General features: G+C 36.1%; 1 protein-coding gene across 6 annotated transcripts in view; it reads right to left on the bottom strand.

Moving 5' to 3' along the window:
- Window positions 1-16,030, bottom strand: part of LOC115210212 (zinc finger protein 236-like) — a 142,591-nt gene that overhangs the window by 17,406 nt on the left and 109,155 nt on the right. Inside the window, exon 5 of one of the 6 annotated variants that reach the window (XR_003881430.2) lies at window positions 13,797-14,122. The exons of the other annotated variants lie outside the window; for them this stretch is intronic. The gene's annotated coding sequence lies outside the window, so the exon portion shown is untranslated. Of the gene's footprint in view, window positions 1-13,796; window positions 14,123-16,030 lie in introns of those variants that run through there. 6 annotated transcript variants of the gene reach the window in all.

The following is a 16,030-nucleotide window of genomic DNA, read 5'->3' as shown; positions in this document are numbered from 1 at the left end:
AATGACTGAAACAAAGAATATATCACATATATTTGTATGTGAATGAAGGAATTTAATTATAGACAATCCTTGCCTATAAATAATATTATAAAAATAGCATAAAACACTATAGTAAACTTTAGTAAAATGGCTTCATTCCCCTTAAAACGGCAAAATGTGAAGCAAAACAAAAATTTTATGATTATTTTCATTAATAACTAAAGTGTTAATGTTGGTTAATAATAAAAGCCATATTATATACCTGCTTGCACAAATACTAGTGAGCTATTTTTGAAATGCTGTATTTCTGGTGAAGATTAATAAAAAAAGAAAAAAGAAAAAAGAAGAAATGTTTCCTCTCTACTGTATGTGTGGTAAACGTGCATGCACACGTGTGTGTAAACTGAGTTGCTGCCAAAAAGACAACTCCTTCCTACTGCAAAAAAAAAAAGTTTGTGTTATATTCATAGAATGTGATTCTTGTATTTGGAAGGGCACCATTAGGGATGTGATTCATTATCAGCTGGCTCTACAAAACAGCAGCAGCAGCAGCAGTAGCAGCAACTATCTGAAATCAAGCTTTCTTTCTAGTCATGCTGCTGGCTTCGTTATTACACAACTATACCATACCGTGCCATACCATACCATACAAGTTAACATGTAAAGGGCAACACTGCAGTAATTTCGCACCCAGCCATGGTATTATTGTAAATGTGGATACAATAAAAAACTGGGTAGCAAAGAACACACCACTTAGGCACAAATGAAAGAATCATTATTGACAATGAGTGAAATTATCTCTGAAATATTTGATATTTTATTATTACTGGAATTAGATCCTTTTAAACTCATTTGTTGCCATATTTCTGCCTTTGTTTCAGTAAGTTTTGAAAACAATGAATTTACTGAAATAACTTTGTCGTTATTAATCTGATGTTTGGAAAATAAAATTATAACATGTAATTTTAATTGGATCACTTTAAAATAGGGAATTTGTACCGCAGAACTAGGGGCAATCTTAGATGGGCTGGTACTGAAAGATTAACTCTCTTATTACTGACTAATCCCAAGTAATAAAGTAGAACTGAAAGAAACTAGTGATGTTCCGCCTCAGCAAAAAGCAATACAAAATAGTTCAAACAGTGGAATATCATTTATACATAATGAGAGGCTTTCATGTTTTGGATATTTATCTTTTTTTGGAGAGGGAGAAAAAAATGAAGGTTTTTGATGTTGAGGAATGAAAGAGAGAGAGAGAGAGAGAGAGAGGATCAAACTGGTGTAAGTAGTAAAGGAGATATGAGAACATGTGGAAATTGTATGATGTGATCAAAATAGTAGCAGATAGATACAGATTAATTAAAATGGTAAGGACCAGCTAAATGAGGTGGGAGATGAAGAACAAAAGGACATATACGTTGATTACCAATAATCCTAACCTGTAAAGAGAGGAGAGTAGCTGACAAGAATGGTTAAAACAATGAACTGATAACAGAATTGGTAAAAGAATTAAGTAGTTGGTGGGCTGTAGGAAGTGAAATTGTTAGATGTTGTCAGAATTGTTTGAAAACAAAATTACACAGAAAAGTTTAGCAGTCTATAATAAGAGCTAGCAGAGTGGAGAAAGGGTTGCAGGTGTAAAAATAGAACAGTTAGACAGTGCAATATCAACAACACAAACACACACACACATTATACAGGTACACCGCTAATTTTTTAGCACTCTTGGTTTCAGAACCTTTGTCGGATTATCTGTTTTGCAGGATTCAAAGAAAGCGGGTAGTAGAAGTAGTGGTAATTCAGAGTAAATTCCTAGCAGGTTGCTTTCACATTAAGAATTTTTTGCTAGAAACACTTTTCCAGCCCTTCAACTATAAGGTGAAGGTGTAAATGTTTCAAACCAAATCTAATGCCTCTCTTCAAACATAACTAAAAGGCATAGATTTACCTTTTCCTCTTTCTTGCTTAGAAAGTTATCAAATAATTTGCTCTTCACTAAAAGAGGAGATCCTAAAAGGATTAGATCATATTAGATTTAGTTTTAAAATTTCGCCTCTTCATACTATTATAGTCAGATGTAGGGAGGGTGCTTCTGGTCCATGATATGTCACTAGTGATTAAAGAAATGTGTGTCAAGAAGACTTGGCGGTGAAAAAACTAATTGGTTGCTGGAAATTTAAGTGTCCTCACATAGTTATGTCAGAATTAAAAGAGGTATCGTATCATATCATCATCATCAGCTAGAAAGCAGGAAGTCGACCTGTGTGTGTGTGTGTGTGTGTGCATGCATGCATAACATGTAGACATATCTGCATTTCTTTAGACTTACTGTGAAAAATATAAAATACATTTGAATGTAGTTTTTGTACAGAGAAAAATTATTAGGATTATCTTTAACCTTTCTGCATTTAAACTGGCCATATCAGCTCCAAATATTCTATTTTATGTTCAAACCGACAAGCTCTCATCTCTCACACTTACCCTACAATGTCATTCTAAAAATACACAATCACATCATCTTGAAGCTTTGAGATAAAGCATGATTAATTCAAAAACAATGTGAATAAATAAGCATTACATGTGACAGAGTAATCTGAATGCTAAATGGTTAGGAATTTTCAGAGATGTGCAAGTCTAGTTAGTGATTTGATCTGAGATTGTGTGTTGAAAGTAACTGAAATGGAACTGTAGCAGCAACCATGCTACAGTGAGTGGAAAAAAAAGTTTTTTGTGTGCCTTTGAATGGCTAATATGTATCTTCATACTGTAATTGCTTGCAAGATTATTTAACCAATTATCAGAAGACTAATTCTCATGGTAGACAAAACATCAGGATATGTCCCTACTGGTGATCAGTTAAACAACTATGAAATAACTCATAAAAACAATCAAGTGGAGAGAACATTCAAATGTAGTTACATTGTTTACCTTTTCACAGTGCAAGTTTGGGAAAAGGAGTGGCTGTGTGGTAAGTAGTTTGCTTCCCAACCACATGGTTCTGAGTTCAGTCTCTTCTGGTATAGCCTCGGGACAACCAAAGACTTGTGAGGGAATTTGGTAGACAGAAACTGAAAGCCCATTGTGCGTGTTTGTGTGTGTGTGTTTACACCCCCATAACTTAGTGGTTTGGCGAAGGAGACCTATAGATAGGCTTACAAAGAATAAGTTCTGGGGTCAATTTGTTCAACTAAAAAGGCAGTACTCCAGTATGGCTGCAGTCAAATGACAAACTAATAAAAGAATACAATATCTACTGTATATATGCTATGTTGATGTGTAAGTATTTGTTATTTAAATATGCACATATACAGACATGCACATAAACTACATACATCCTGAAACAACCTTCCAATTTCTTAATGAATTTTGACCAAAATTATTGGAGGAAGAGGAGGAGATGTATAAAAAGGACTGGAATATCTCTCAGACAATATCTGTACATTTTGTAATAAGTATGCATAGCTGGACACGCCCACATAGTGACACATATACCTTTGAGTTCAATAAATTGTCATAACAGCAATATCAAATAGTTTATACACATAATTACATATAAACTGCCTTTCTCTTTCTAGGTTTTCAACAAACATTTCATTACGAATAACATTCACTTTCTGCCATTAAATACTAAAATTGAAATTTAGGGGCCAATTATATGCATACTCTTGATGATGAAAAGAGGTGTAGTAAACAGAATGGAAGCATTTGAAGGTGCTTGGTTACGTCATACAAGAGAAGCTAATGTTTTAAAGGTTACACATGTCCCTTTTAAAGGAGAGGATTAGCAAAGATAATGATAGTAAGAGGGTCCAGAGGAAAGGAAATGACAGTTGCAGAGGCAAGTGTAGACATGTAAAAAGCTGTAGAAAAGTAAACTCCTTAAGATAAAACAGTTTCTGTTAAGAACCTGAAAACTTGCTGAAGATTTGAGTTCACTAATGATAACGGGGTAACCTAATGCAAGGAAAATATGGTGCATTTCTTTAGACATGAAAAGAAAATCTGAGTTTTTACAACAAAGCCAAAGGAGTCATAGAAATTGGGACAAAAAGGACAGTGGTCCTTGTGTGAGAAGGATGAAAGAAATAAAAGTCAAGGGAGGAGTGTGAATCAGTATTTTTATGGGGAACAAAAGTAGAAATGTGAAGACCATCAATAGTGACAAAGATATCAATGAAAAGAACAAAAGTATTGGAAATGGTAGAGGTAAAATTATAAAGATGGATGGAAATAGTTGAAACGAATGAAGGCAAAGGTTTTGTTTCTGGCTGAAGGAAAAGTGCCAATACAGTCACTACTCAACAAGTGTAGAATTCAAGGGCAGATCCAATAGAATGAACAAAGATCTAAACCTCAAAAAGGTTGGTGTAATTAGAGTATGTTAATCTCCATGGCCACCTCTGGTAGTTTGTTGTTAATGCTTATCAGAGAAAAGTGGAACTGGGCCCAAGTAAAGGGTAGAGGAAAAGAAATACTTAAGAGCTCTTTATCATAGGGGATGAAAGTGTACAAGGATTTTACATCTATGGCGAATAAGAGTTGCACAGGTCTAGTAGGGAAGAAAGAGGAGTTACAAAAGTTAAGGGCATGATTGGTATACTTGGTGAGAGCAAAGGTTGATATGAGTTTATCACTATAGAAAGAAGAAAGTTCAGTGGGACACTTAACTATAGGCAGAGATGAAGTAACCTGGATGGTTGGTTTGTGCAACTTAGGGGAGAAAATAGATTGTAGAAGTATGACTTACATTGATGGTAAGGGTTAGCTACAGTGGAAGGGAATGCAGAGAAAGAGATCACACACTTCAAAACCAGTACTTTTACAAGATAGCAGTTTCTGGGTTTTGAAGTGTGTGATCTTTAGGTAATCTATATTGCTAAGCTGACAAGATATTCTCCTGGTAAAGGGCAGTCTGATAAGCAACTACAACACTACCATTGTTGGCTAGTTTGACTGTGAGGTCACTATGGATTTGAAGCTATTGAAGCATGTGGAGTTTATCGACAGTGATACTAAGACATTTTAAAAGTTTTTTAAAAAGAAATACATCCAAATTGTAACACTGCTACAGACACAAGTCAAAGTTGAACTTTGTTTAAGTCATGAGACCATGTAGAGCAGCAATATTTAACCCTTTCGATACCAACCTGCCTGAAACCGCCTCTGGCTCTGTAATACAAATGTCTTGTTTTCAAAATTTCTGAATAAAAATCTTCCACCAAACCTTAGTCACAATTTATGTGCCTAATACTAGCTTAATGATAACCAAGTTATTTTACTAACTTCTTTGTTACATTTAAAATTAATTGAAGAAACAGAGCATTTCAGTGGAAATATGGTAACAAAAGGGTTAAGCCAACACTGTATTGTTTGACTAAGGACAGCACATGGTATGAAAATGTAGATCAAACTTAGTTTGTTGGTAAGTAAAGATTAGAACCTTTGCCTAGAAGGGAACATTCAGAACCCACAAGAGTAAATTATCCCAATTCTTACATTGGCAACTATGCTATTAGAAAATCCACCTCCTCTGTTAACTAGGTCACTTATGTAATAAAGAGCTATCAAATGAGAGCCTTCTGGAGGAATTTATTTCACATGTACTTGCACTGCTAATCACTTGAGATCCTACTTCACATCTTCTGTATTCATGGAAGACCTTTTGACTCTAGATATTGATTTAGCTGTAAGAACTAGGTCAGCACTTTCAAGTAGTTCTGACAGACAGCTAGTCTGAAACTTCTGTTATGGCCTGGAGGAATGTAATAAGAGGGGTGAGAACCAAACTCTGACCTGCACAAAACTGTATGCTAAATTCTTAGTTGAACTAATTTTTAATTCTAATTTTGATTGTGGCATCTATGCACATGGTTTGTATGGCTTTCTTAAACCAGTTACCAAGGTAAGAATTAAGTGGAAAAAAATTCAGGGAGATGTTACCTCTGCTGGCAACAAAAGATTTTTCTCTCAGAGTGAAAAGAAGATTGTGTGTGTACTAAGAGCAATTCTGCATGGTAGCAGAATGTGGACCTTCAGTAATATGTGACTGCTTGAAAAAAACAAGCTGACCGGTTCTGCTGGATGCATAATATTACTATGTATGATTGCCAGAGCACAAATGAACAGAGAGAAAAACTGGATGCAAGAGGAGTCAGATGTAATGTACATAAAAAGACTTGTTCAGGCATGTGATATATATGAAAGATGTCAGTTACAAAAAGTACTGAGAATTTCAAGAGGATGGAACATGTAGAAGATGAAGAACCAGGAAGACATAGGAAATAACAAAATTATGTCATCATTTCTGTGTATTTAAAAATAAACATTTGACCTAAGGTATCTTTAGAAGAATTAAAACAGAATATAGGAAATATAAATTCAATATGGATGAAATAACTTACATAGAGGAAAGTAGTCAGAAATGTGAATGTAGGAGAAGGTAGTCATTTGTAGAATGTGAGGAATTATATAATTGACAAAGAAAAGTTTTTGCTCAGAATCTTGGCACTTAAAACTTCAAAAATTTCTTTGAAGTTTAACCCTTTCGTTACCAACCCGGCTGAAACCGGCTCTGGTTCTGTAGTACATCTTGTTTTCATAAGTTTTGAATTAAAATCTTCCACGAAACCTTAGTCAGAATTTATGTTCCTGATACTAGCTTAATGATAACTAAGATATTTTTCTAAATTCTTTGTTATATTTAAAGTAATTGAAAGAAACACAGAGCATCTCAACAGAAATATGGTAACAAAAGGGTTAAGAAGTGAACCCCATATTTGTGGGTTATTGTTGTTGAAATATTTAAATAAATATAAAAGAGGTAAGAAAAATATTTTTGTGGGATGGTGTGGGAACCTGTTGGTATATGTATTTAAGCCTTACCTTTACTATATAAATACATTCCTTAAACACAATAGCAATAACTAGTCTAAATGGCCAAGGATATTTTAATTATGAAAAAAAAAATGCAGCTACTTTAAATTATGGGACAATTTTAAAACTGTTATATATTGATAAACATGTATTGTAAATAAGGAGTTAATTTTTTGCATGTGACACATCTGAAGTATTAGCTTCTGGTTTCTTTTATTAAAGACTAGCAGTATCGCCCGGCGTTGCTCGGGTTTGTAAGGGAAATAACTATAAAGCATTTTTAGAGAGTTATAGCCAAAAAATAGCCAAAAAATGGGAAAAAAATGATGGTAAATTTTTTTTGAGAGTTAAAGAAGGTGGAGTTGCGTCCCCTAGACGGTCTGTGGTTTGGGTTTCTGATTCTCGACCCCATGTCGAATTTATCGATTTTTTTTAGAACTGGGGGAACTTTTCAAAATTTTGGCTGCGTTAGTTTTGAATTATGACATTGGGCTATGTGTGTGTCAAGTTTCATCAGAATCGGTTGAAAGCCGTGGTCAGGGTGAGGGTACGAGAAAACAGACACACAGAAAACGCACAGACAAACTGCCGTTTATATAGAGAGAGATTATAACAGATTGCACTAGTGTTTATAGAATCATTGCAGCGAAATGTTATTGCTGAAAAGAACAATACTTGGTGTAGTCCTTGCGATGCCATCATTCATACAAAGGCTAATGCTACAAATGTTCTGTTCAATTCACAATACTTTCAGTGACTGCAAGCACGTTTGCACCTTTCTAGCTGGTTTAAAATGATCTGTTATAGCAAATCAAAACACCAGCTAGCAAAAAAGGAATCTGTCAACCAGAAATCACCACCACAGCTGTGGGTTACTCCTTTCAAACCTTCTGAAGTTCCTACTGTGCAAAAAGAGAATCTGACCCTGGTGATGATGTTTGGAGCTATTGAGAGCAATAAGCATGTGAAGCCACCTCATTTCACCCCAGGAGTTTTTCACATCAATACAACTGAGTACTTGAACATTTTTGATTAAAGTTTTAAGCTATGGATTACCAAACAGTCTGAATGAGATTGTTTTTCGAAGACTCTGCACTAGCACAGGTTTCAAAGCCCGAGCGGAATAATTTGGGGAAAAAAAAAATTCCAGTTTGTTTCCAAGGAGGTCTGGCCTTTTAGCTTACAAGATCTGAAATCATGTGACTTTTGAATGTGTGTGAGTGGGTGGGTGGGGTTCACTGAGGACAAGCCCAATATAACACCACACCGCAGCACAGGTACTCTGAAGAGTGCCGTTAGGAGAGGCATTCAGATCTAACAATCTGGATGAGGTAATGAGGGTATGTCCCAGCCTTCTGCCATCTGTAATCGATTATAGCTGCTGGTGGTAGACGTATTGAGTAACATCTTTCCTTATGTTATGATAAATAAGCAAAGTTTCATGCTTCTATTTTTCCATTTACCTTAGTTATGGGCTTTGAAACAACTAAACACAGTCTCCTTATAGCAGCCTTAAGTTATACACACACACATGTATACTGAGCAATGCCAGGCAAATGCAATAGTATACTTATGTGTTTCTATCGCTTTTCACCCATCCAGAACTATTTCCCTTACTCCATATCCCATCTTTCTTTCAACACGCACACACACAGAAATTTAAATGCTAACTTTTGCACAAGAGATTTGGATTTGTTTTTTTTGTCATTTGCAGCTCTAAAAACATTGAAATTTCCCTTTTACCTCTTGTGAGGTATGAACGAAAAAGACTTAGATCATACAAGAAAAGTTCAGTTAATTATTACTGCTGTTGCTACAAATTAATTCGCTTCATACTTAACATTACTTAACTATGATTACTAACTCTCTCTAAGAACCAGTACAGCATCTAGTAATTGAGTTGATTATAATTGCATATATTAATTGCACATTTATTATTATTAATTATCGTATATAATTAGCTTCACAATAATGTCCTGGTAGTGTTACTGTTTTCATTAATTAACCATATTTGTTATTCACATATTTTTGGTAACACTAAGCTTCATTTTATCATGTTTAAAATCCCATAGCATTAAGATTAATCTGTCAAATGTAATGGTTATTAATTCACATCATTTTGGATTAGTCACACATCACCTTATAACTGAGATTTTGATGATGTGATTTTTTATTTTTAGAATGGCATTGTATGATAAGTATGAGAGGCTGGATCTGGATGATTTGAACAAAAAAAAAACAGGTAGAACATTTTGGCCAGATATGGCCAGTTTAAATGCTAAATGGTTAATATCCTTTAAACAGAATCTATTCTCTTTTAGCAATACTATACAGAAGGTAACCTGTTTATGAGGGCAAACTAGAAATTCATACAAAAATTTAGAGTCTGCCAGTCATAATGAAGGAAACCCTGTACTCGAAAATCAGTAACTCTTAAAACTGACAGGTAACACTTTAGTCTGGACAAATGGTGTCATGATGAAATATCAGAGTGAATTGAGATCTGGTTTGTGGAACAAAATACATTATTTAAAAACATCTTTAGCTAAACTCACTAAATGTTAGAACAAGAAAATGATATGGCTTAAACCACCATGCAGCATGAATATGGATACAAATGCAGTTAGGTGTTTCTTTGTCTCAATAAAAACTTACTTCCTGCATTTCACAGACATAAAATCTATAATAAAAGTTCTGTTGATGTTATGGTTGTTTACATAATATATATTTCTTTACTATCCACAAGGGGCTAAACAAGGACAGACAAGCGGATTAAGTCGATTACATCAACCCCAGTGCGTAACTGGTACTTAATTTATCGACCCCGAAAGGATGAAAGGCAAAGTCGACCTCGGCGGAATTTGAACCCAGAACGTAACAGCAGATGAAATACAGCTACGCATTTCACCGCCTTATTTTTTACATAATATAAGGGCCAAGATATTCAATTACAATAAAGTAGCTAGAAATATTAGACCAAATATCAGCAAGATTGCAACTGTAGAAACAAGCAATTGTTTCCTTAACTATAACTGGCTTGAGTGGGATCCGATTTATAGAGTAAATGTTTCAGACATGAATAATAACACAGCACATATTGGCTTTAGCAAAAACTCATTCAAGATCCAATTGATCTCGACTATTGAACAACAGTGAATGAACACAATAACTAGTGGTGGAGATAATTCATTACCAAAACTTCTGACATGGTTATTAGCATTTCATATAAGCAGCCATATTCAGCTATCAGCAGGTTACTGATAATTATAAATGTGTGTGTTTGAATGTATGCACACACACACACACACACACACACACACACTTAATTGGTTTTGCCCCCTTCAAAATGTTCCAATCCGCAAAAAAATAAGCTCAAAGCTATCAAAGTTTATATAAAATTTGGCATTTTTAAAAGGTGAAGAATACATACTCTTTTACTTGTTTCAGTCATTTGACTGCGGCCATGCTGCAGCACCGCCTTTTAATCGAGCAAATCGACCCCGGGACTTATTCTTTGTAAGCCCAGTACTTATTCTATCGGTCTCTTTTTGCCGAACCGCTAAGTGACGGGGACGTAAACACACCAGCATCGGTTGTCAAGCAATGCTAGGGGGACAAACACAGACACACAAACACGCATACATATATATATGTATATGTACATATATACGACAGGCTTCTTTCAGTTTCCGTCTACCAAATCCACTCACAAGGCATTGGTCGGCCTGGGGCTATAGCAGAAGACACTTGCCCAAGATGCCACGCAGAGGGACTGAACCCGGAACCATGTGGTTGGTTAGCAAGCTACTTACCACACAGCCACACATCATTTACTTTACAACATTTCTCTATATTGTTGCATCATCTTAATAGGTAATTTATTGCATCATGTTATGACAACAGAATACAAGCAAGCAACAATATTTTTCTAACAAGTTCTAAGTGCATAAAAAATAAGATGCAGTTTTATCTGATCTATACCAAAAGTAACTGCCAGGTATACTGTAAACTGTTGCTACACAATTATTAAGTAATCTACATTTTCATATTAAGCAATAATAAATGTTAGAGACATTACAAAATCCACTCAATAGGTAAATGTATTACGTCATAAAGAAAATTTAGTTTAAAGGGGTCGATTAACAATTAGTTTTGGCTATGTGGTAAGTAGCTTGCTTACCAACCACATGGTTCCAGGTTCAGTCCCACTGCATAGCACCTTGGGCAAGTGTTTTCTACTATAGCCTCAGGCCGACCAAAGTCTTCTGAGTGGATTTGATAGAGGGAAACTGAAAGAAGCCTGTCATATATATGTGTGTGTGTGTCTGTGTTTGTCACCCCAACATCGCTTGACAACTGATGCTGGTGTTTACGTCCCCATAACTTAGTGGTTTGGCAAAAGAGACCGATAGAATAAGTACTAGGCTTACAAAGAAAAAGTCCTGGGGTCAATTTACTCGACTAAAGGTGGTGCTCCAGCATGGTCACAGTCAAATGACTGAAACAAGTAAAAGAGTAAGGGAAAAATCTATGAAAGACAGGAGATATGACATCAAGCAATAGACCTGAAAACCACTAGACTTTGTAACAAAGACTACTAAGTAGATGGATTCTTGGAGAAAAATCATATTACTTGGAAGGGACAGGGAAGATTGTATTGCTGCAGAAACAACATTGTAAAATTTAGCAGTTTTTTTTCTTCCCCTGTGACCCATTTTATCAAGCCATCCCTTTTGTGGATTTCCTTATCTTTTCACTCCTGTCATTGGTTACCATTCCATGATGATTTTTAACCAACAATTAATCTACTGTTCTAAATGATGTGGCTGCTCACGTCCCATTTTCTTTTATTTACAGCAATAAAAATACCAGTCAATATGCCAACCCTAAAAGATTTTCCTTTTGGGATAGACTGAGAGGTTTGACTTTGTAACTCTGCTGTACTTGTTCTGGCAATAATCTCTTCTCTTCATGTCTTTTTCTGTTATTGCTCACTTCGCACTTATTCTTTTATATAAGTTATTTTCTACTAATTCTATTACTTCTTTTTTTCATTATTTGTATCTTCAGTCTGGAAGTCTTCCTTGCATTACACAATTCTCTTTCTCAGCATTTTCTGTCTCTTCTTGACTATCTTGTTATCTATATAATGTCTTCAGTAAATCTGAGATAATGTACATTGTTTCTGCTGATATTTCTTGAATCTTCTATCCTGGTAGTATGAATATGATTTCCAGTCATATTGTGAAATGCGTAGATGGTATGGTGTCTTCTGTATTGTCCAGTAATATTTGCACTATTCATGCAGATTATCCTCCACCAGGCAGAGGTAGTTTCTTTTTTTTTTGTTATGCATAGATGGGATCTTGAGAAATTAAACAAGAAATAGCTTACAAACTACAGAATTTTCTAAAGAACACCAAGAGAAAAATATGTTTTATGTAACACATTCTACCAGTATACGAAGTTTAAAAGTGTTTAGTTACAAAGAAATTATTTTAAAAATCTGCCGGTCAAAGTGAAAAGATCCCATAGATCTTCCAACAAATTCTGCACAATGATAGATTTTTAACCTCTGATAATCTTTGATCAGATGATTGACATTATGTACGTGGTTCTTAATGGTGACATCTAAAACATATATGTCAATAATTGTCCCTTGCCTACCAGCAGAAACCAGTGTCCCTTTACCAATTGACTCTTTAAATTTTGAAATTATTCCCCCTGCCTTTTTGCATGTTACTAACAAATATCATTAGCCTTATTTCCTTTTGTAAGCTTAGAAAAACATCAATAAATTAAGTATTTCATACACAACTCAGCATATTGCACTTGACTACTTTTGAGTTATTTCCCCACTTAGCTCTTTAATTTAATTATCCAAATTTTCCTTATAGAAAAAAATTATGTACATTTCTTTGCTATGTAAAAACTACTAAAGAGCAGGTTCAACTAGTTAGGTTTCAGTTTGTTTGACCTCACCAGCCTTGTACTATGTCCATATTTTCTCTTGCCCACAAAGATCAGACAGCCCTTTCCTTAACCCTTTAGCATTTAAACCAGCCATATCTGGCCAGAAGTATTCTGCCTATCTTATGTTCAAACTGGCCAGATCTTGTCTCTCACACCTACCCTACAATATCGTTTTAAAAATTAACAGCTACCTCATCATAATCTCATAACTACAAGATAATGCATGATTAGTTCAAAGCAATGTGGATAAAAAAGGATTTTGGCAGAATAATGCGAACACTAAAGGGTTAAAGCATGAAGATAAACTTAAATACTTAATTTTGGTCAATTATTTCCCCTTCTCTTTGAGCATACTAACACCTACCACTGGATTGCAAACAATTATCAATTCATAACAAAATTTCGGTAAATTAAGAATTTATTGCCTACAACATCTAGTAATGCACATGGATATGATAAGTATATGTATACATCTTCTGTATATATGCCTGTATTTGCCTACACTCGTGAGCACACATGCAGATGTGTGTGCATCAATGTGCATATAGTACATGCATCTGAATATTTCTTCTTGATGTCTAATTCCTTGAGAGTTACCTCCCCTCCCACAACTTGGAGGTCCCCAAACATGAACACCCAGGCTGACAAATGACAAAGAATGCTACCTTATAACAACCATTAGTTTTGTATAGATTTGTATACTCCAATAGTGGAGGCGCAATGGCCCAGTGGTTAGGGCAGCGGACTCGCGGTCATAGGATTGCGGTTTCGATTCCCAGACCGGGCGTTGTGAGTGTTTATTGAGCAAAAACACCTAAAGTTTCATGAGGCTCCGGCAGGGGATGGTGGTGATCCCTGCTGTACTCTTTCACCATAACTTTCTCTCACTCTTACTTCCTGTTTCTGTTGTACCTGTATTTCAAAGGGCCGGCCTTGTCACTCTCTGTGTCATGCTGAATATCCCCGAGAACTACGTTAAGGGTACACGTGTCTGTGGAGTGCTCAGCCACTTACACGTTAATTTCACGAGCAGGCTGTTCTGTTGATTCGGATCAATCGGAACCCTCGTCGTCGTAACCAACTGAGTGCTTCCATACTCCAATAATACTGGCTACATGATGAAGCTGAGTTTCAGTTGACTGCGTTAAATCATACACACAAGCATAGACATAAACGACCTAAACCCCATACTACACAAATTAGAACTGCGACTGGGGTAAGGTTACTGGACACACAGACATGTGACATAGTAGTGGATTGGTACAGTAGCTGGAGCCATAACAGTGAAGAGACAGGTCTGGAAAGATTAGAGGGAACAATAAATAATATCAGAAGTGAAGCTGTTAGGTAAATGAAACATAGAAAGAAGCTGAAGGTAAGCAATATTCTTTAGTGGCAAGATCAGACGTACTTATGATTGCAAAGCTGTGTGTCAACATGATCACGAGTAGCTCACTTGGAAGCACTCCCGTCGGTTACGACGACGAAGGTTCCGGTTGGAACAGCCTGCTCGTGAAATTAACGTGTAAGTGGCTGAGCACTCCACAGACACGTGTACCCTTAACGTAGTTCTCGGGGATATTCAGCATGACACAGAGAGTGACAAGGCCGGCCCTTTGAAATACAGGTACAACAGAAACAGGAAGTAAGAATGAGAGAAAGTTGTGGTGAAAGAGTACAGCAGGGATCACCACCATCCCCTGCCGGAGCCTCGTGGAGCTTTAGGTGTTTTCGCTCAATAAACACTCACAACGCCCGGTCTGGGAATCGAAACCGCGATCCTATGACCGTGAGTCCGTTGCCCTAACCTCTGGGCCATTGCGCCTCCACAGTAGCTCACTTATCCTCACTAACACAAGAAAATGCTTGGAAATAGTATTATGAGAGGTTCCTGAAAGTGGAGAATGCATGGGAGAAAGGAACTACACCAAGGGACAATTCCTAATAAATGCATACTTGAAAACATGATTAATCCTTTAACATTCAAACTGGCCATATCCAGCCCCTCACACTTAACCTACAATGTCATTCTAAAATTGAACAATCACATTATCAAAATCTTGAAGCCTTGAGATAATGCTTGATTAATTCAAAACAACATGAATAAATATAAGCATTACATTTGACAAGGTAATCTGAATGCTAAAGGGTTGAAGATATGATGGCCTGACAAGCAGCTGGACATCAGAAATAATTACTGAGATGGTGAAAATATCTGAAGTAGAGGACAACTAAGTCACCTGCATAAGCAACAAGGACGTACTAGCATAGCAGTGTCATCATTAACACATGACAAGTACAAAGGCACTGCTCTAGAAAGCAGTTACTACAGAATCATCAAGCTAATGGACCAAGGAAGGAACAGAAAAAGTTGTCTTGGTACTCATTCCCACCTGTTTATTATAGTTCTCTAGGGCATAAAAGAAGAGTAGAAAATCAGATAATGCAAGCTCATTTCCAAGTTATCATGGCTGAATTTGTCTCGGACACAGAGAAGAAATACCCAACATGGAAATAAAACTTAGATTTGAGAGGTCCAATAGTAAACCTAAGAAAAACATTTTAAGTTTGTGTCCAGTTGTACACCAATCTTTGGTAAAAGTGAGAGCTAGGAAGCGACCCAGTTCATCAACATTAACGTTGTTGGACATCACATTACTATCACAAAACTCCACACATTTTCTCTGAAGCAAAAGTCTATCTTGTGGATGGATGTAGCAATATTAAATCCATGCTACTTATGACATAGTGAGAGCACGTGTGTGGATGTATTCGTAGATCCTGTTGAGTAAATTAATTTGAGAGGAAGAGAGACAGAATTCTATAGCCGTGTCAGAAAGACATGCCCAATAATCAAGAAAACAGTAGGTAAGAATTCTGTTCATGCACACAAGTAAACCATCGGTGCACAGGAGTGAAATGACAGGATAAAGACATCCCTTCCTATGTGAGTAATCAACAACAATAGTTAGCAGTCGGAGCATCCACAAAGTTCTTGTAAAGTTTTAGAAGGTGCCAAAGATGTTACTTGGGTAACCTTGTTAATAGTGAAGGTAGGTGTTCTGAAATCTCGGTAGCAACAGTAAGAATAGGATGGGAAAAGTTTAGGGAGTTATTAGCTGTTGACTGCAAAGGGATTCTCTCACCAAGACTATATTGTCTGACATTTGTCTATGAAGTGATGTTGCATGGTAATAAGACACTT

Source organism: Octopus sinensis, linkage group LG4 (genome assembly GCF_006345805.1).
Source record: "Octopus sinensis linkage group LG4, ASM634580v1, whole genome shotgun sequence".
Taxonomy (NCBI): Eukaryota; Metazoa; Mollusca; class Cephalopoda; order Octopoda; family Octopodidae; genus Octopus; species Octopus sinensis.
This window is presented reverse-complemented; position numbering and strand designations above follow the sequence as displayed.